Source organism: Plecotus auritus (genome assembly GCF_963455305.1).
Source record: "Plecotus auritus genome assembly, chromosome: 5".
In the NCBI taxonomy this organism is placed as follows: domain Eukaryota; kingdom Metazoa; phylum Chordata; class Mammalia; order Chiroptera; family Vespertilionidae; genus Plecotus; species Plecotus auritus.
Genome location: NC_137776.1, coordinates 7,516,677 through 7,536,882, shown reverse-complemented (window position 1 = coordinate 7,536,882; position 20,206 = coordinate 7,516,677). Strand labels below are relative to the sequence as shown.

Below are 20,206 nucleotides of genomic sequence, written 5' to 3'. Positions count from 1 at the left end.
GAGTCCAGCCAGGGCCCCGCGCACAGGGGGCGGGCCGCCTGCCCTGCCTGGGTCCATCGGCCTCGCTGCTTTCCTGGCTGAGCCTCGCAGGGCAGCGCGGAGCCTGGCGTGCAGAGGCGGGGCTGTTTGCGGAGTCGTGGGCAGTCCTCGCTGTGGGTCCGTCTGTGGAAGGGAAGCGTCTCGCCTCGGCGGGCCCGGCTGCTCTCAGCGCATGGACACTCTTCGGCCCCAACCGAAGTTGCGCGACCGAACTCCTTGCAGCCCCTTCCACGCAAGAAAGTCACAGCCCGCTCCCCCCTCCTGCTGTCTGTTCGCGGGTGGTGCAGGAACATTGTTTTTGGGGCCTGGCAGTCCTGACACCCGGTAGGACAGTCCCCGTGCTCGGCTTTAAACATCTCCTCCTTCCCGCGTGGGTTGCACCTGGTGCCTCCTCCCCAGCTGGTGTCCGGCCCTAAGAACATCCTGAGACTTAAATGCAATGTCACCGCAATGATTTGCTCTCCTGCCTCCCTTTCAGAGTCAGAGCTTTGGTTTGCTTCCCCTAAGGATTCACCCCCCACCCCTTGGAGGGAAGAGATCACTGAATCAAAATGCACGTTAAATTTAGCAGGAGGAGCAGCTGGTCATTGTGATGAATCGACTTGTCCCCGTGGGTCCCAGGGCAGTTAAAAGTGTGTGTAAGTTGATATTAGGATTCCCCCCACCTTTTGGTTACAAACTTGGACAACTGTTTGACATTTGCTTGTTTTAAATCTTCCAGTTGTAGCCTGACATGGTCTTGTCATCTTTGCCAGTACATGCTACTCACTGTACTTGTCTGTTACTCCTAAATCTTTAAAGTACCAAAAATGCTTCTAATACTCATTATTGTTATTATGACATTCACAAAACTTTACATAGAATTTTAGAGTAGTAAGGGACCCCAAAGACCGTCTTCTTCTGGACGGTGTGGCTCAGCGGTTGAGCATGGACCTAGGAACCAAGAGGTGGCTGGTTCGATTCCTGGTCAGGGCCTCATGCCCGGGTTGCTGGCTCCATTCCCAGTAGGGGATGTGCAGGAGGCAGCCGATCAATGATTCTCATCAATGATGTTTCTCTCTCTCTCTCTCCCTTCCTCTCGGAAATCAATAAAAATTATTAAAAAAAAAAAAAAAAAAAGAGAGAGAGAGCATCTTAGCCCAAATCATTCATGTTTAAAATGAAGAAACAGTTTGAAGAAGGGAAGTACATCTGTCGCTCGCCTCCCAGGCTCTGAGCTTTCTGCGGAGGTTAAGACACCCCTGTCTTGTCATTGGATGTGTTGAAAGGGTTACCAGAAGCATCGTCTTCTAAGTCGATATCAACACTAGTGAAAAGTGTGTGACTTGGTCTTACAAGAAAGAAAGTTACTTGTTCGTCAGGACTTAATCAGACGGGGACATTCAAAAATGTTTCCCTTTTAAAATGTTTCTGAATACATACCTCCCTTCCCCCAACGAAGTGGTGTTACTATGGAGAGAAAGAAAGGGCTGAACAGCCTTCCTGTGGTTCCACTGATGCCTGATGCGGAAACGGACCAGGAGTTCTGCGACTTGAGGGCACCTATAACTTGCCGGCCCATTTCTGGGCAAAGCCAGAGGAAGGCTGGCCGAGGAGGTGTTCAGGGTGGGGTGGGGTGGGGTGGGGTGGGGTGGTGGGCAGCCATGGTTTCGTGTGGCTTTGGGTCCAGGAAGTGTGTGACCTTCCTTGCCTTATATAGCCTTACCTTTCGGTTTGAAACTCGAGATTCTCAGAAGCGGGTTCCTAACCTCACCAGAGGCTGAAACGCCCTTGGTTTAAACTCCTCCCACGGCGCTGGGCTCCACCATTGTGTGTGGGGAGCCCGCTTGGAGTCCCTGCTGGACCGTGTGTAGAAGAGTGAGGGCCTCGCTCTCCATTCTGCGATCTGTAACACAGACTTTTCTAACTCGTCCCTCATCTGTTTAATGCCCCTGTGGGGTGTGTGTGTGTGTGTGTGTGTGTGTGTGTGTGTGTGTGTGTGTGTGGTGAATCTTGATTTTGGCCAAGGCTCTTGGATTTGGAGCTGAGGACACATTCTTGCGCTGGATGGCCCAGATCACACGTGGTCTGGGTTTGTTTTGAACGTGCCTGAAGTGGCAGTGATAGAAGCTGACATTTCCTGTCTGGCCCAAGCTGGGTCCGGAACTCTCTGGGCTGTGCAGTCACGGCTTCGGCAGTCAGGCCTGCACCTCATCCAGGGGTACCCCAGGAGGTCTCCCTTCCTAGCTCTGTTTTGGAAGAGTGAAAAGAAAGGGGGGAGGGGGAGCACGTGTGGTTTTCATTTTTTTTGTGTGTGTGTGTGTTTTTTTTTTACACCTGAAGGAACTGGAAGCTGTTGCTGCAAACAAACTTGGCATTTGGCCGTTCTGCATTTGTCACTGTCTGCTCTGCTTTCCTTTGCACACAACACTCATCATGTCCCAGCGACAGGGGGATCGCCATCCTGCCTGCAGGGACTGAGGGCTTTCGTAGGACGTGGGGCTTCTGGGGCTAAAGCAAGCCAGGGCGGGCGGTCCCGGTAAGGAGCATGGAGCCACCCGCACCTCTGTAATGAATACAGCCATGTCATTATTGTCTCCCAAGTGGACGTCAGGCGGTTTACTTATACCTTTGATGAAAAAAACGAGGTCATTTTAAGTTTGGGAAAGAGAATTCTGTTAACCTACGAATGTAATGCATTTTTGGCTCAAGAGAGCCATCTAGCTCTGCAACGTGATTTGCTGTTGAACTTTTGGGGGCTGCCCTTTATGCCACATAGTTAAGGCACTGCAGTGATTTAAAAACACACACATATATGTATTGATTCCTGAGAGAAAGGGAGAGGGAGAGAGACATAGAAACACCAATGATGAGAGAGAATCACTGATGGGCTGCCTCCTGCACGTCCCACACGGGGGATCGAGCCGCCACCCGGGCAAGTGCCCTGAAAGGGAATCGAATCGTGACCTCCCGGTTCATAGGTCGAGGTTCAATCACTGAGCCACGCTGGTCGGCAGCACTGCTGTGGTTTTAAGCGTGAGGCCATCTCTTCAGCTTGGGCCCCTAAAACGGTTTTAAAGTTTTGAAGTCAGATGGGAAGTTCGTCGGGCCTCGGAAATGTTCACCTGGGAAATGCTCACGACTGTTCTCACCCGAACTTGCCAGTGACAGCGGGATGCCACCTCCACGTGCCGGCTGCCTGCAGGCAAACCGTGTCAGCAGGTGGCCTGCTTGGCGCTCCTGCCCGGAGGCTTCTGGCTTGGTGTCTGTCCCCTTGCCAAGTCCGGCCTCACACTTGAGTTACTCATCTCCTTGTCAAAGGCAGTGGCTGGCAGCCCTGGCGGTGGCAGGAATTGAGAATCCCTGTCACTCGGAAGGCAGGGTTTCTGGCCCCTGGGGTGGGGCCCTGGGGCCTGTTGGCCACCTCCTTGGGCTGCCCCACCCCCCTCGCTCTCCCCAGGCCTGCCTTCAGCGGAGAAGAGGGGAGAGAAAGGCTTTATTCTCTGACAGTTGTTTGGGGACCCAGTCACATGGTTTGGGGAGTGCACTTGAGGGCTGGTGTTTCGTGGCAGAGACCTAATAATGGCTTACATTTATCTTGATCTTACTGTACGCCGGCCCTCGCTCTGAGTCATCCCTCTTAATACCCACAGCCGCTGTACTGTGATTCCTATTTTGCAGATGAGAAAACAGGACTAGAGAGGCGAATTGACGTGTCCCAGGGCACACACCCAGTGTGGTGTCCACCGATCCTGGCAGCCTTGATGGCATAGGTGGGGCTCTGACCACAAGGCTATACTTTTAATAGCTGACAGGGCAGTGCGGCCACTGGACCCCGGGTGTCTGTCTCACTCCCGGGAGCCACGGGGTGAGCTGCAGCCTGCACTCCTCAGAGCCCTGGGCCGGCCCCAGGCCTGCAAGGCCAGGAGCTGCTCTGAGCCTCTCTTCCTGCCTGACCTGGGCCTGGCTTACCTGTTAGCCTTTCCCCCCTCAACCCCCGGGGAGTGGGGTGTTGGTGGGTAACTTGGTGATTTTTCCCCCCCTTGGTGATTAGCATATAAACTAGGATCATTATAGAAAATCAGAAAGCTAGACAAACCGTTCAAACCCTCTGACGTCTCTATACTCAGACAGAACGCCTCTTGACGTTGTGATATATTTCCTTCTAGTCTCCAGTGTCGGTTGCCAGGTACAGCTCTCCCTTTCTGCACGACAGCATCAGTATTTTTCTCTTGAACACAGAGCCAGTATCTGTGCTGTCTAGACCAGTGGTTTTCCCACATAAACGGGATTTATGCTTCTCTGAAATAAACAGTTGGCTGCAGCAGCGCACAAGGTCTAGCCCTGGATTGATTGAAACTTAAAAAAAAAGTTTTTAACTTCCTCTTTTCCTCTAAACAGAGAGTAAATATAAACCCAGAAAGGCCCAGTTGTTTGTGCCAGAAACAGGACTGAAGCATTCTTTACAGAGATTTCGTTTTCAACAACGTAATGCGAATTTGTACGGGCTGAGGTATAACATGAAACAATTGACATGCAGTCAAGATCATCCTCTGGTTTCCAACTCGTGTCAGCGATGGCTCCCATTTGTCTCCCCCAAAGCTCCTCCCATCGAAGCTCAGCCTGTAGGAGAGCTTGGCAGGAGCGGTGGCCCCTCCCCCCCCCCGCCCCCCGCCCTTTCCAAGTCCACGTGTGTCAGTATTACCTGAAAGTCCCTTTGGATGAGAAAACTGCTGGTGACTGGCGCAGTGTTTCTTTTTCCTGACACGTCCGCTACTCCAGAAACAAACAAGGAAACATATAGGTGTTTTGTAGGTGATTAGGCGTTACACAGAATTTGGTTGGCCATATCATGTTTATCCAAACGGGGGCAACTTTGGAGAAGGATGAGGGGTGTGAGCTGGGGAGCAGGTGTGAGCCAGGCCGTCCCAGGCAACCCTGGACAGGTGGCCGCACCACGCAGGGCTCTGCAGGCCTGACCGTAGCAGCGAGCTAGTGTGACGGGCAGGCTGGCCACTCTCTGCTGCGTCAGGTTTCCACGGAGCAGGGATCGCAGAGGTTGTGTTAGGACCACGGGCAAGCCCAGAGTGGGAGGGTGGCTCCCGTCTGGCACTCGGTTCTGAGCAGCTGGCGGGGGGCCTGCAGGAGCGTGGTGTCGGGGGCCTTGCAGCTGAGAAGGGGGAGTGTGATGACTGGTAACTGGTGCTTGCCATGGGCACAGGCAGACTGGCAGATGTCGTGCATCAGCCAACCCTTCGCACATCACAGGACCCTCTGGCCACAGGGTGCTCGGTGTGAAATGAAGAGGTGGGACGGGATGCCTTGGGTGCCTGGCCCCGCCCTCTCCCTCTGACCCGGCCGGAGCAGCAGAGGGGCCGGCTCTCCCCGTGGTGTGTGCGGGAGTGCTCCGCACGGATGTGGTTACAGAGGGCGTGTTTGCAGATGCGCTCTAATTTGCCTCTCCAGGTAACAGCCAGTTAACCTCAGGTTCCAGAAGAGGGTTTGAACCAGTGTCCGTGATTCGGGAAACGATTCCTGCCCTGAGTAATCATATCCCTTAATTTTATAGGCAATCCAAGATTTTTTATGTTACAGATTAGTTTTATATACTAGTAACAAAAATTATATAATCTACACTAATAAAAGAGAAATATGCAAATTGACTGTACCTCCGTGATGCCCATCAGCCAGTCAGGAGTGAGTATGCAAATTAACCCAACACAGATGGTGGGTTGATTTGCATATGCAGGCGCGGAGCGGCCGGGCGGGACAGGACACCTGCTATGAGGGGGAGGGCACGGGGCGGAGGGAGCTACAGGAGCGGCGCTCTGGCCGGAGCAGAGAAGACTGAAGTCTCCGGCCGGAGCAGAGAAGACTGAAGGCTCCGGCCAGGGCAAACACTGAAGGCTCTGGCTGGAGTGAAGGCTCCAGTTGGAGTGAAGACAGAAGGTGGCGGCCAAAACGAAGGCCTGGGTCCCAGGTGCTGGAGGAAAACGGTGCTGGCAGCCAGGGGAAGGAAGGCCTATTGCACGAATCTTCATGTAACGGGCCTCTAGTAATAATATAATATAAATAACCTAATGTTTTAATTTTATTATTATTTTTAAATTAAATTTATTGGGGTGACATTGGTTAATAAGGCTATGTAGGTTTCAGGTGTACATATCTCTGATACATGATCTGTATATTGCATTGTGCGCCCACCACCCAAAGTCAAGTTTGGTTGATTATTCCCTTACTACTTTTTAACCAACATCGTATTTGCCTTCTGTCTGTCACCAGAGGTTGGGAGAGCAGGTACATTCTCTTATCAGTGTTTTTGCTTGTAAAAAAGTTGGTAGCCCCAGAGTTTGAAATGAATAATTCATGACTAGTTTTTAAATGATCATATGCATAATTTTTAAGGATCCTTTTATTTGTCCCCCCCTTTGAAAAGAGAAAATTTGTCTAGTACTCTCTTAATTGGACCAAGTGAATGAGAAGTATGTAGTCCATCTTTGGGCTGTTTCAGGCTTTACTAAGCCAGTGCTTTCTTGAATTTCTTGGTTTTCATGAGTCTTGGTTTTTGTACTTCTCTCTCTTGTGGGTCATAAGAATCCCAGTGTAACTTTCTAAGATATCTTAATACCAGGAGATCATTTTGCCCTTCAGAGCTCCTAGTATAATTAGAGAGGTTGGTGGGAGCAGCTGAGGCCTCTAAAGGTTTCAGTGTGACATTGGTGTTGTTTATTTTAAAACTAGAGGCCTGGTGCACAAAATTCATGCACGGGTACAGTCACTAGGCCTGGCCTGTGATCAGGGCCATCTTCCCTGGCTGCCAGAAGCTGGCCCTGCCCCCCACTGCCACCCACCCCCGGTTCCCCATTCACCATCAGGCGATCGGAGCCTGCCAGCTGTGGGGAGGGACCGAAAGGTGGTCAGTGCGCCTCATAGAGACTGGTCGAGCGGTCACTCTGGTCGTTCTGCCGTTCGTTCCATTTGCATGTTACTCTTTTATATATATAGATAGCACTGGATTGGGAATCAGAAGACTTGGAGTCTACTCATGGTTCTTTCTCTAATAGTCGTATGCTTGGCTTTGGGAAAGTCCTGGCCTTAGTTTCTTTGTCTGTAAAATGTCTCTAAATTCTTTCAAGCTCTGACATTCTAAGCGAGCGCCCCAGGTATCTCCGTGTTAATCCTTCTTGACCCATGGAATCTGGTTTCAAAAAGTATCTGCCTTCCACCAACTCTTGGTTTCCTACCCAGCGCGGTGGTGGTAGCTTTAGAGTTGACCAGAAACACATCTGGTTGGTCTGCCTAGGGGTCAAGGGTACTTTCCCCAAGGTTTCATCTTCTAGGATCTCCACGAACTGCATGTCAGGCACACAGAGCCCCTCTGGTTTTTCTCCGTGTGGCCCTTTTACAATCCCCTGAGCCTGTTTTGGAGCAAGGAGAGCACACCGTGCAGATCCCGTGCTTGTCTGTTCTGCTCCGTGGTGCGCTGGAGCCCCCCTTAGCTCCCCCTTAGCCCCCCTTAGCCCCCTTCAACCCCCCTTAGCGGTGCTCCTTTAGCAAATGGCCTGGGTCCTCCTCAGGCTCATGTTCTATTGAACTCCGCAATCACATCCGGGTCTAGCAAGTCTGTTTCCCACTGTGGGCCCCCGAGGTTGGGTGCAGTCGACACAGAGACCACAAACGTTCTCAAGGAGGGAATTCCTACATGCAGTCAACAGCCTCTGCGTGGGCATTCGGGCTCAGCCTGTGGAGGAAACCTGTTCTGTATCTGAGACCGGCAAGACGAAGAGAAAGAGGAAGTGAGCGCAGAAGTGTCAAGACAAAAAGCCAGGCAGAGATTCAGGTCAGCTGGGACCAATCAACCAACCAATCATTGTTAAACAGCGGTCTCTAAAAGAGAGGGTCGCTTCCGTCCCAGGGGTGAGAAAGATGGCTTACCGAGTTTGGGAAAGAAAATGTAGGATTCAGATTTCTTTTAAAAACCCCTTTAACTTTTTTATTTTAAGTTAAAATAAAAAATTATATATATATATATATATATATATATATATATATATGCACACACACACACACATACACACACACACTGAGTGGCCAGATTATTATGATCTCTGAAGGCATAATAATCTGGCCACTCAGTGTGTGTGTGTGTGTGTGTGTGTGTGTGTGTGTGTATATATATATATATATATATATATATTAGAGGCCTGGTGCATGAATTCGTGCATGGTTGGGGTCTGGCCAGCCTGGCCAGGGGGAGGGGACATGGGCGGTCGGCTGGCCTGCCTGCTGGTCGAACTCCTGGTAGAGGGGACAATTTGCATATTAGCCTTTTATTATATAGGGTACCAGTACTGTAAACTTCTCTTAGCTCTACTCCCCACTTTTTACCACCTGGCTGAATTGCTACTTGGGATATTGCAATGGCCTTTTGACTAGTCCTTCCCATCCAGTGTTGGCCCCTCCACTCTACTTAGAGTGATGGATCTCAGGTCATACCACTTAAAAAAATATTTTTATTTTTAGAGAGAGAGGGAGAGGGAGAGAGAAACATGGATGTGAAAGCAAGATATCCATGCTGCACCCCTCTACGGGGGATCGAGCCCACAGGCCTGGCATGCGCCCTGACTGGGAACCGAACCTGCAGCCTTTTAGTGCACGGGATGGATGCCCAACCAGCTGAGCCACACCGACCAGGACTCATGCTGCTTCTTGATCCCAAACCCTCCCATCTCACACTGAGAAAAACCGGTCGTAGAGCTCCTCCGCTCACCTCCACTCTCCCCCGGCTCCTTGGCGCAGCACACGGCCTCCTCACTGAGCCAGCCAGGTGTACCTCCCCTCTGTTCCTGCTGCCTGTGAAGCTTCCCCAGACACACGCGTGGTCCACTCTCCCCTCTCAGATCTTCACTCGAATGTGACCTTCTCAGTGAGTGCTTTCCTGGCCACTCTATTTAAAAGGCCCACGCTACAGTCTCTGTTCCCTTTTCTTTAATTTTTCTCCATAGTACATATCCCTTACACCATATTTTTAATCCTTTTAAGAGAAAAATAAAAACTCATGGGTAGGAGAAATACAAATCACCGGGTGAAGGTCTTTATTATTGTTGTTGTTAGCCTTGGTTCAGTCCCTCTGTATCTTCAGCACTCAGAACAGTAAGAGGCACATAGGAAATGCTCAATATTTGTTAAGTGACAAGTAAATATATTCGTGTGTATGTGTGTCTGTACATGTTCAAATGCTTTTTACTCATGAGGTGCTCAGACCAAAAAAAAGGGAGACACGTCTGTAAACAGAGCTTTCATCTGTATACTGGAACACAGCAGGTCCCCGGTTCCGTCGGAGATCCGTTCCTATGGCGACGTAACGTGATTTTCGCCGTAAGTCGGAACCCACCTACCTGAGCACCCACGTCACTCACGTGGAGCACACACACAGCAGTAATGAAGTGACACAGTGAAAAAATTTAAAAGAAAGAGAACAATCCCTGACCTTTACTTGTGGTAAATAAATAACTAAAACATAAAGCACCTATGTACAGACGTCGAAATGACGAAACTTTTTTTTATTTTTATTATAAATAAATGGGAGATGGCGACGTAACCACGAAATGACGTACGTGGAGTCTGATGTAACCCGAGGACCGTCTGTACTGCATTTCCAATTAGGGAAAATTCAGAGGAAAACTTCTGCCCCATCAAAAGATAGAAGATCACATCCTGTCTTCTTTTCTGGTTATATTCCCCCACTTTGGAAATTGAGCTTTTGGTGGTGGGGATGGGTTAGCACTGTAGTTAGTTCTGAGCAAGTTGCATTTCTTCACAGAGGAAATATTGGGGTGACACTAGGGAAAGGGAGGTGTTAATCCTAAACATTATGGGAAGGGATACTCACACCCATGGCAAGGTGGATCTCCTAGCTATTCAGGCATTCAAGGAGTGTTGAACGAACTCCATCTCCATGGCAACGACCCTGCTGGAGTCCTCTGCTCCCCCTCTTTCCAAAAACGGATAAGGACAGGTAAGAACAGGGACAACTAAAATAGTCAGAAACCACACAGAGGATGACGAATGAGGAGACAAGACAATACTCACACAGCATCTCTGTGGGAGAGTGGCTGTCATTCCATTTACAGGACAATGAGAATTGAGAGATGCAGTAATCCACTCAGGGTCACAGGTCTCTGGGATTCACCTGTGGGCAAGTTCGACTCCAAGGTGTGCATTCTTACCTGTGGCGCTTCTGGCCCCTCAGCTATTATCACAGGAGGCCCTTCCCTCCTCGAGCCCATGGTCTTGTTAGAGATCTATTGAGTGTCCATGCCTGGAAGGACCCATCACATCTTTACTGAATACACGTGACATACGAAACAGCTTGCAAACAGGGTGCAGGTTAGACAGCATTTGGGTACTGATAGGGACTACAGGAGTCCAGAGATGGGTAGTTATTAAGACAGTCTTCAGAGCCTGGCCGGTGTGGCTCAATGGTTGAACGTTGACCTATGAACCAGGAGGTCGTGGTTCAATTCCTGGTCAGGGCACATGCCCAGGTTCTGGCTCCATCCCCAGTAGGGGGTGTGCAGGAGGCAGCCCATCAATGATTCTCTGTCATCATTGATGTATCTCTCTCCCTCTCCCTTTCTCTCTGAAATCAATAAAAATTATATTAAAAAAAAGAAAAGAAACATTGATGTGAGAGAGACACATCGATTGGTTGCCTCCCACACATGCCCACACCAGGGCCAGGGATCAAGCCTGCAACCAAGGTACATGCCCTTAACTGGAATCAAACCTGAGACCTTTCAGTTCACAGGCCGACATTCTAGCCACTGAGCCAAACTGGCTAGTGCTAAGTCTTTCTAAATAAAAAATTACTTAAAAAAATCCAGACTATCGGGAATCTACAGAAAAAATGATCTCATTTTTTAAAAAAGTCAATTACAAGAAAAAAAAAGATGGAGGAGAAAATATAGATTAAATGAGATGACATAAACTAATTGCAGTGAGTAGATTTGGATTCTGATTCAAACAAACTTGAAAGATACTTCTATGAGCGAATTGGAGGAATGTGAATGCTGATTGGATGGTTGATGAATATGGAATAGTGATTATGTTTGAAAAGAGTTCTTATCTTATAAACAAAAAAACAAAACCACAAAACCTTAGCATTTGCCCAGGGCACCTAAACACCAGTGACTCACTGTTTCTGGAAGGGATTTCTCTTCCTCTTTACCTCTTCCTGCTTTCTCTGTGGCCCTTCTAACGCCCCCCATCTCAGGCCCTCCCCCCCCCCCCCCACTTCCCCCGGTTTCACTCTCCCCAGCTTTAATAAACGCCCACCTGGACTCGTGCTGTGAAATCTTCCCTACACAACGTCAGGAACCCACACTCTGCCCCGCTGGCCTCGGCCCGCTCAGGGCCAGGTCCTCTTTCCGGAAACATTAGGATCCTTTTGGTCGGCAAAGCACACAATTCTGCTAGTTTTGTTGCCTAAAGAATGTTTCTGAGTTAGTCGTGAGGTTCACCCATCTGTTGATGTAGTTTAAGGGACTCTCATAACTCAAGTCCGATATTGGAGCATCTTGCCTGAAAATGGCATCTTGTCTGCCGCTAGGAAAACCTAGATTGGCTCCCCTTGTACCCCGTTTCACTGTAAGCTGTCTCCGGGGGAGTTCGCATGTTAGAGTTGCCAGACATCACCGTTATGTTAACTTCTTAACCGTGTTTCTATTTACACGGGGTCGTTTCTAAAGACAGCGAGCAGGTAGAAGGTCTCAGTTTTAAGGGCCCGGCTGCCACGCCTCTCTTTGTACCTGACAGGAAGGGGGTGTTGGTGGCTGCACCCTCAGATTTCAGTGCTGGGTTAGGCATGCTGAAACACCGCCCTTTATTCCTACAAGTGTGAGACCCTTCCATGTCCTTTTTAACGGAATCCGGACTCAGAGTAGACTGTAAGCTTGGGAAGTGGCCAGCTGCTACGGGAGTCCATGATATTGTCACGGCTAATGCAGAACCAAGCGACGGGATTTTAGGTACTTTGGCGACACAGTGTAAATATTCCTCGGGGTCCCTGAGGCAAGTGTGACGTTTAGTTGCTGATGCTCCTCTTCTTAGCAGCCAAGGAGACGTAATCTTGTTTTGAGGAGCTCTGCTTATTAGCAAGCCGTCTTTTTTTTTTTTTTTTTAAATCTTTTTTAATATATGTATTTTTATTGATTTCAGAGAGAAAGGGAGAGGGAGAGAAAGAGATAGAAACATCAATGATGAGAGAGAATCATTGATCGGCTGCCTCCTGCACGCCCCTCCCCCCCCCCCCCCCCCCCGGGGATCAAGACACAACCCAGGCATGTGCCCTTGACCAGAATCGAACCCAGGACCCTTCAGTTCGCAGGCCCATTTCCATCCACTGAGCCAAACCAGCTAGGACTAGCAAGCAGTCTTATATCAAGGTTCCCGGTTACTCTATCACTGTACATTTAATATTTTAAAATATTGTGGCATCTTACTGAGCAATTTCCCAAAGTATTACATGGGAGTGGCATGTTTACGAGAATACTGAGTGATGTTTGGAGATCTGGACTATAGTCACATCTGTGCTCTCACTGGCTATGTCAGTCTTCCCGAGACGCAACTTGCCTCGACTGTAAAATGGGTATCATAATAATTGCTTTATGGGGAAGTTGTGACAATCACGTGGGAAGAAGTCTTTGTACAGCAAGTGGCCCATGGCAGGCACGTGTTCAATAGTCCTTGAATCTCTAGTTGGTTCCTCACTTGTCAAATTAAAGAGGCTAGTTATTGCCCTGACCGGTTTGGCTCAGGAGATAGAGCGCCGTGGACTGAAAGGTCCCGGGTTCGATTCCGGTCAAGGGCATGTGCCTTGGTTGCGGGCACATCCCCAGTAGGGGGTGTGCAGGAGGCAGCTGATCGATGTTTCTCTCTCATCGATGTTTCTAACTCTCTATCCCTCTCCCTTCCTCTCTGTAAAAACTCAATAAAATATATTTAAAAAAAAGAGGCTAGTTATCTAGGGTCAATTTCAGCTCTTTGAGGATATGGTTTTTGATTATTATTTTTTGGTTTTCAATTTATGCCCATTTGTCTGGCCTTCTTTCTCTCTAACTTAGACAACATTGGTAAGAGGCGTCCCTGTTTGTTTTATTTTTGTGTGAAATCTCTGTACTTTGGTTTGAATTGTAGCATTAAAAAAAAATAAGTATAGCATTTTGCTTCCTACAGTTTGAAGAGGTGCATTTCTCTTTCATTTCGATTTTAACAAACCAATTGACTCAGTTAATTTGACTGAAGAAAAAATGTGTGTGGAAAAAATTCTGAGGAGTTTGCAGTCATTCTTGATTTAGGTTGTCAGAAAGAACTGAAAATGAGTTGTAAGAAGGCCACTTCCTCTTCGCAGAAGTATAAAACCACGTTTTTTTGAGGAAGTGTCTTAAGAGCAAGATAGTTGCTAGAGCAATTTTCACAACAAAATCATCAGGGCAGAATTTCTGAAAAACATTGGTATAACATTTCAAGCCTTGAGTGAGTCTGTGAACGAATGTAGAAAATCATAAATTTCTCTGGAAAAAAAAAGTGATTAAAAAAGTCAGAGGAAAGATCCTTTGTAAAAAGCCATTTAAATTTGGAGTCTTTTTTTTTTTCTTAAAATTATAGCGTGCTATTGAAAGAGGAGGCAAGTTAAACATGACTGGATACGTATGTGTACTTGAATTCTAGAATGTATTTCAGGCTGAGGTTATACCCAGTTAAGGTGTAGGGCAAAAGAAAAAGGGTCACAGGGACAGGAAAAACCTGAGTGGAATAAAGAAAGAAAAACAGGAGGAGAGAAACAGACAAATTTTTTAAAAAAGGGAGAAGGAGCTGGGAGTGGGAGGGAGGTTGACCGTATCACGTCCTGAGGTGCATGTACAGATGCTCTTGAACCTTAAGCTGAATTGGTATTCCCTACTAGACTGTTCTTTAAAATAATTTACTTTTTTTTTCTTTTTAAAAAAGATACGTTTTTATTGATTTCTAGAGAGAGAAGAAGGAGAGGGAGAGAGAGAGAGAAACATCTACGTGAGAAAGAAATGTGGATTGGTTGCCTCCTGTCAACCAGGGTAAAATAATTTACTTTTAAAAATATGTTTTTACTGATTTCAGAGAGAGGTAGGGAGAGGGAGAGACAGAAACATCAGTGATGAGAGAGAATCATTGATCGGCTGCCTCCTGCACACCCCACAGGGGATCGAGCCTGCAGCCTGGGCCTATGCCCTTGGCCAGGAATTGAACCTGTGACCTCCTGGTTCATAGGTTGATGCTCAACCACTGAGATACACTGGCTGGGCTAAAATAAATTTTTTTTTTAAAATACATTTTTATTGATTTTTTACAGAGAGGAAGGGAGAGGGATAAAGAGTTAGAAACATCGATGAGAGAGAAACATCGATCAGCTGCCTCCTGCACACCCCCTACTGGGGACGTGCCCGCAACAAAGGTACATGCCCTTGACCGGAATCGAACCTGGGACCTTTCAGTCTGCAGGCTGACGCTCTATCCATTGAGCCAAACCGGTTTCGGCTAAAATAATTTTTAATAATGTTGAGCACTGCTCTTGAGCCACCCTGATTCTATTTCTTTGAGTTCCGGGATTGGAGGAGCCAGAGTGGAGGTTGTAGGTAAGTGGAAGAGAAATGACTAGAGCTGTATCCAGGAGGCTGGAAGGACTCAGGCCTCGGGGAGGTTGGGGGGGGGAGGGGCGCCAGGTCCAGCCTTCAGGGACCCCCTGCTGAGACAGAAGCCTCACAACCAGTGGAGGGGGTTTCTATGGCCTAAAAGCAGTTTTTACATTTTTAAGTGGTTGAAAGAGATCAGAAGAATAATCCTTTGGGACTGATGAAAATTATATGAAATTCCAGTTTCAGTGTGGATAAATAAAAGCGTATCAGTACACAGTGTCCATCACTTACGTACATAATGTCGGTGGCTGCCCTCCTGCATGTCCCTCAAAGCTGAAAATACTTACTCCTGGCCGTTTGCAGAAAACGTCTGTCAGCCGCTGCTGTAACCCAGCCCACACGGGACCACGGGCTCAGAGACCGAGGTACGCGCTCTGATAGCCTGCGTGTTACCTGAGCTGCACTCGATCTAGTGCTGATTGGGTTGAGAGGGGAATTCTTGCTTTTATTGTTTTCTCAGGAGAAAGTAGAAGCTTAGTTAGCTTTCAGGGTCTGCTTTTACTTTTTTAAAAAAAATCCTCTTTAAAACAATAGTTTGTTTGTATTCAGGTTTTTTCGATCCCTCTAGGCATCACTGCAGAGAAGGAAGCCACGTGCTCATGTTTTAAATCAGTTGCCTTTTAGACGGGATTTGTGAACTCCAGATGTGGACTCCGGACAATGAAAACGCACCTTCACCGCTCTCAGCGAGCCACGCTGGGGGAGGGGGCCTTTTCCTCTTCTGTCTGAGGGTGGAACGTAGTCTCCAGATTTCCCATTGTGTGCTAAAAATACTTTTAGTTTTTTTTGAGTTGCGACTCTAGATTGTCATGGGGATGGAAGTGGCTTTAAGTTTATGGGGAGTCAATTTAAACAAATATATTTTTAAAGATACACTTAATTATACAGATGGAAATGATAAAGTTAAAAGTAAATATCAAGAGTATCTATTCATCTGATGTTTCTCATTATTCTGGAAAGTTCTGAAGCTAAGTGTGGTAATTTCTGTGTGAGTTATACGTTTGGGGAGGCGGGGAGAGGGAGAAAAAGGGAGAGAGAGAGAGGGGGTTTTGTGTATGTGGTTTCCAGTATTCACGTCACTGTAACTATGAAGAAAATCAGCCTCCCCCTCTTGCTGGTCCAGAGCCCTCTGAGTTATTCTAAACTCCTTCCCGGCCTGGAGTTCCTTTTGATCTTGGAAGAAGATGGGCATCTTGAACTGGTTAGTGAGGGGCAGAAGGGAGGGCAGGCAGCATATGTCAGCCTTCATCTGAAAGGGTAGCTTCCTTTTTCTCTTCTGACCTTCACGAGAGAAAGAGTCAAGACTGAAGACACTTGTTGATAAAGAAGACTTGTAAAGGGACTCACGTAGGATGTCACTTCAGAAAACACTGACAATGCCTCAGGACCTCCGCTGTCTGGAAACCTTCCCCATTTCCTGAGCAATATCACCTATGACCTGGGGGAGACAGGAGGCGAACACCGGAATCCCCATTTGTCCGAGGGGAAAACCAAGGCCAGTGGTTAACTAGCTTGCTGGCTCTTAGTGGGGACAGAGCTCTTGTTTTTCATTTGCCTGCCCTGTGTGTGTGTGTGTGTGTTTTTTTTTAATTTATTGACTGATTTTTATTTTTAATATATTTTATTGATATTTTACAGAGAGGAAGGGAGAGGGACAGAGAGTTAGAAACATCGATGAGAGAGAAACATCGATCAGCTGCCTCCTGCACACCTCCTACTGGGGATGCGCCCGCAACCAAGGTACATGCCCTTGACCGGAATCGAACCCGGGACCCTTCAGTCCGCAGGCCGACTCTCTACCCACTGAGCCAAACCGGTTAGGGCTATTGACTGATTTTTAGAGAGAGAGAGAAATTTGTTGTTCCTCTTATTTATGCATTCGTTGGTTGATTCTTGTATGTGCCCTGACCAGGGATCGAACCTGCAACCTTGGCGTGTCGGGATGACGACAACGCTCTAACCTCCCGAGCACGTGCAGAATCACGTGTCATTCCTCCGGTTATATTTAGGGTACAGCAGAGGCACTGTGTGAACACCGGGTGACGGAATACTGGTCTGCCGCCTGGGTAACTACGTGGACCTAGCATCATGTCATCTCGCTATCACCCACTTCTGAGTTGGTCTAGAAGAGGGAGCCGGTTGTGTTCAGGCCCCAAGGGTGTTGCCTCACGGATCCCCTGCAGGTGAGGCAGTCGGGATACATGTGCAGAAGGCCGTGGCCCTTCCTTCTGGTTTGCAAACACTTGCAACTGGTTATAGCGCTGCGATAACGAAGGCTTTCCCACACCCTCACCCCCACATGCCTCCACAGAGAGCTCTGTTTTCTGTCTTAGAACTCCGTGAGAAGTCGCTGCAATTACCGTCTGAAGGGAGCGTGGTCACAGAACCGCCTAATCACTAGACGTGTCTGTTGCAGGTGGATTTAGGGAGCACGTTCACTTTTCTTTTCATGGAGGGGGTGAGCGTGTTCGCTGAGCCTCTCACGTCTGGCTTTAATCCGTTTTCAGCCCCCTGATGAGTGGGTAACTTAGAAAGGTTGGAGCTGAGCCATTTATTTGCTCTTCCCTTCAAGGGGAAAATGTTTGTACCGCTACTTTTTCTTTCTTTTGTTAATCCTCACTGGAGGATATTTTCCCATTAATTTTTAGAGAGAGTGGAAGGGGAGGGAGAGACACAGAGAGAGAAGCATCGATGTGAGAGAGAGACATCCATTGGTTGCCTCTGCACGTGCTCCCAATGAGGTCCCCGGATCCAGCCTGCAACCAAAGTACGTGCCCTTGACTGGAATCAAACCTGGGACCCTTCAGGAGGTGGGCAGACGCTCTACCCACTGAACCAAACTGGTTAGGGCAGCACTCCTGCTTTTTAATGTAAAAATTAAAAAAAAATGATTTGAGAGAGAGAGAGAAAGAAACATTGATTTGTTGTTCCACTTACTCATGCGTTCACTGGTTGATTCTTTTTAAAAATATATATTTTTATTGACTTCAGAGAGAAAGGAAGAGGGAGAGATGGAAACTTCAATGATGGGCTGCTTCCTGTATGCTCCCTACTTGGGATCAAGCCTGCAACCTGAGCATGTGCCCTGACCGGGAATTGAACCCTGACCTCCTGGTTCATAGGTCAACCCGCAACCCCTGAGCCATGCCAGCTGGGCATCATCGGTTGATTCTTGTGTGTGCCCTGACCGGAGATTGAACCCCAAACCTTGGTGTGTCGAGAGGACTCTCTAACCAACTGAGCTCCCGGGCGCCCCCAGTGTTAGCATGCAGGCCTCTGGCTAACCTGCTGGTAGGTTAGTAGTACCTGGTGAATGGATGAATGAATGATCTGGTGCCAGTTTCTGCTGCTGTGTTTTCTCCTCTCTCACCATCCTTCCCCGTCCCGTACTGTTTACCTTCTTTCTTCCTCCTGGAATCTTTGAAGACAGGAAGGACAGCAGGTGATTAATTTTTTTGTTACATAAATAGCCCTGGTTAAAAAGATGGGTGGTGGTACACAGTGACACGTGTTTCGGTGGGGTTTTTTCTTGGACTTTGTTAACTATGTGTAATCAAGAAGTGTGTGGCTGGTAGCTCAGTGTGTCAAGACATGAATAGCCCTTTAACAGCCCTACCACCCTCCACCCCAGTCAAGGACATAGTACAGGAGGATGTTTGGTTATCATTTCCACCCCCCCCCCCGCCCCCATATCTGTAGGATTTTAGACAGGCTTTCACTGGGGCAGCTCTGGAAAGACTTGCGCAGGAAATCACTGTTACTGTGGGTTCTTGGTTAGAGTATCTGGCTCGGTCCCAAAGGGCCCAGAGGGTGCAGAAGATGATCCTACCACCGATCCTGGGTGGCCTGAGGGAGGGCCAAGCTGGCCCCCTCATGATGCTCAAGAGCAGCTTGGCAACCTTTACCCCACCCGCCCTTTACCCCTTCCACTCGGCCCCCAACCCCTCCCCGCTGACAGCTGTCAGTCTGTTCTCCGTATCGATGTGTCTGTCTCCATTTTGTAAGACTTGAACACTTGAAGGGAAGTAGAGGGATCTATAATGTCTTTACCTAGAGCCTCACTTAAAATATCTTACATTACTCAAGCCAAATCACATGTCTTTCCTGGGGTCTGTGTTTCTGTTGGACTGTTCTAGTAAGTAGATACTTGATGGAAAGCTGGTTGTGGGTGTGGAATGTTCGGACAACGTATCGCGCCAGCATCTGAGACCTTATTTGGTGCCCGGGAGGCGTCCTCTCAGACCCCTCCTGCTACTCCACTCTGTGCAGCTGGTCGGATAGGAGCAGGCTGTGAGGATTGCTGTTTCTCATTAGATATGAAATTTTCATTAGAATTCGCTGTATTTGAAAGCGGATTTCTATATTGAAAGATTCAGATTCTGCTTTTATAACGGATGCTTGGCAAACCAGTGGCTGGAGGGAGCCCATCTGACTGCCACGTACACTGAAAGTAGATACCGTGTCTGTGTACGTTACAAAACCGGAGGCGAGACCTCTAGATATGAAATCCACAACGGGGTGCATTTGAACGTGCAGGGTGAGCGGGTCTGCCTGGCTGTTCTGGGAGTGTTTCGCCAGCATCAGCAGTGGTCCTTCAAAGAGGATGCTGGAATCCGATGCTGGTGCGGCTGGTTCCTCTCGCTCGTGTCTAGACCAAACAGAGACACGTCCTCTCTGCCAAGCCCTCTGTGAGGTCACAGGCAGGCCCCACAGACAGTGGCTGCTTCTTACACTTTTCCTTTTCTGGCTGCGGGAGATTTAACCTCTTCCTCAACTGACGTATCCATTTTTTTCTGTTGGAGGATATATACGTTTACATTATGTAGGATATCTAGTACTAAAAAATAGATCTTATTGTTTAGAGAAGTGTTAGGTTCACGGCAAAACTGAGCAGAAAGTACGGAGTTTCCTTCTACTGCTTCCCCGCTCCAACCTCCCCCACTACCGACACCTGGAGCCTGAGCGGCACGTTTGTGAGAATCCATGAACCTCCATCGGCTCATCATTGTCCTTCAAAGTCCATGGTTCACAATAGCATTCACTCTTTTTTTTTAAAAAAAATATATTTGATTGATTTTTTTACAGAGAAGAAGGGAGAGGGACAGAGAGTTAGAAACATCGATGAGAGAAAACCATCGATCAGCTGCCTCCTGCACACCCCCTACTGGGGATGTGCCCGCAACCAAGGTACGTGCCTTTGACCGGAATCGAACCTGGGACCCTTCAGTCCTCAGGTTGATGCTCTATCCACTGAGCCACACCGGTCAGGGCGATTAGTATCAGTGGAGACTCCTGTGGAGCAGCCAGTGACTGGCCGCAGACCAGCTCCAGTGGCCAATGGCAGTGCTCTCCTCCTTGTGCCCAACTGGCCAGCCTGCTTCTTTGCTGTAACATTGGGGTGCAGCGCCGTCAGACTCGCCCAGGGTCAGAGCCGAGGCTCAGGCATTGGTGTGGGA

At 48.4% G+C, this 20,206-nt stretch overlaps 1 protein-coding gene across 1 annotated transcript in view; it reads left to right on the top strand.

The window, feature by feature from the left end:
- ANKRD44 (ankyrin repeat domain 44) overlaps positions 1 to 20,206 on the top strand; it is a 259,546-nt gene that overhangs the window by 794 nt on the left and 238,546 nt on the right. The window lies entirely within an intron of this gene.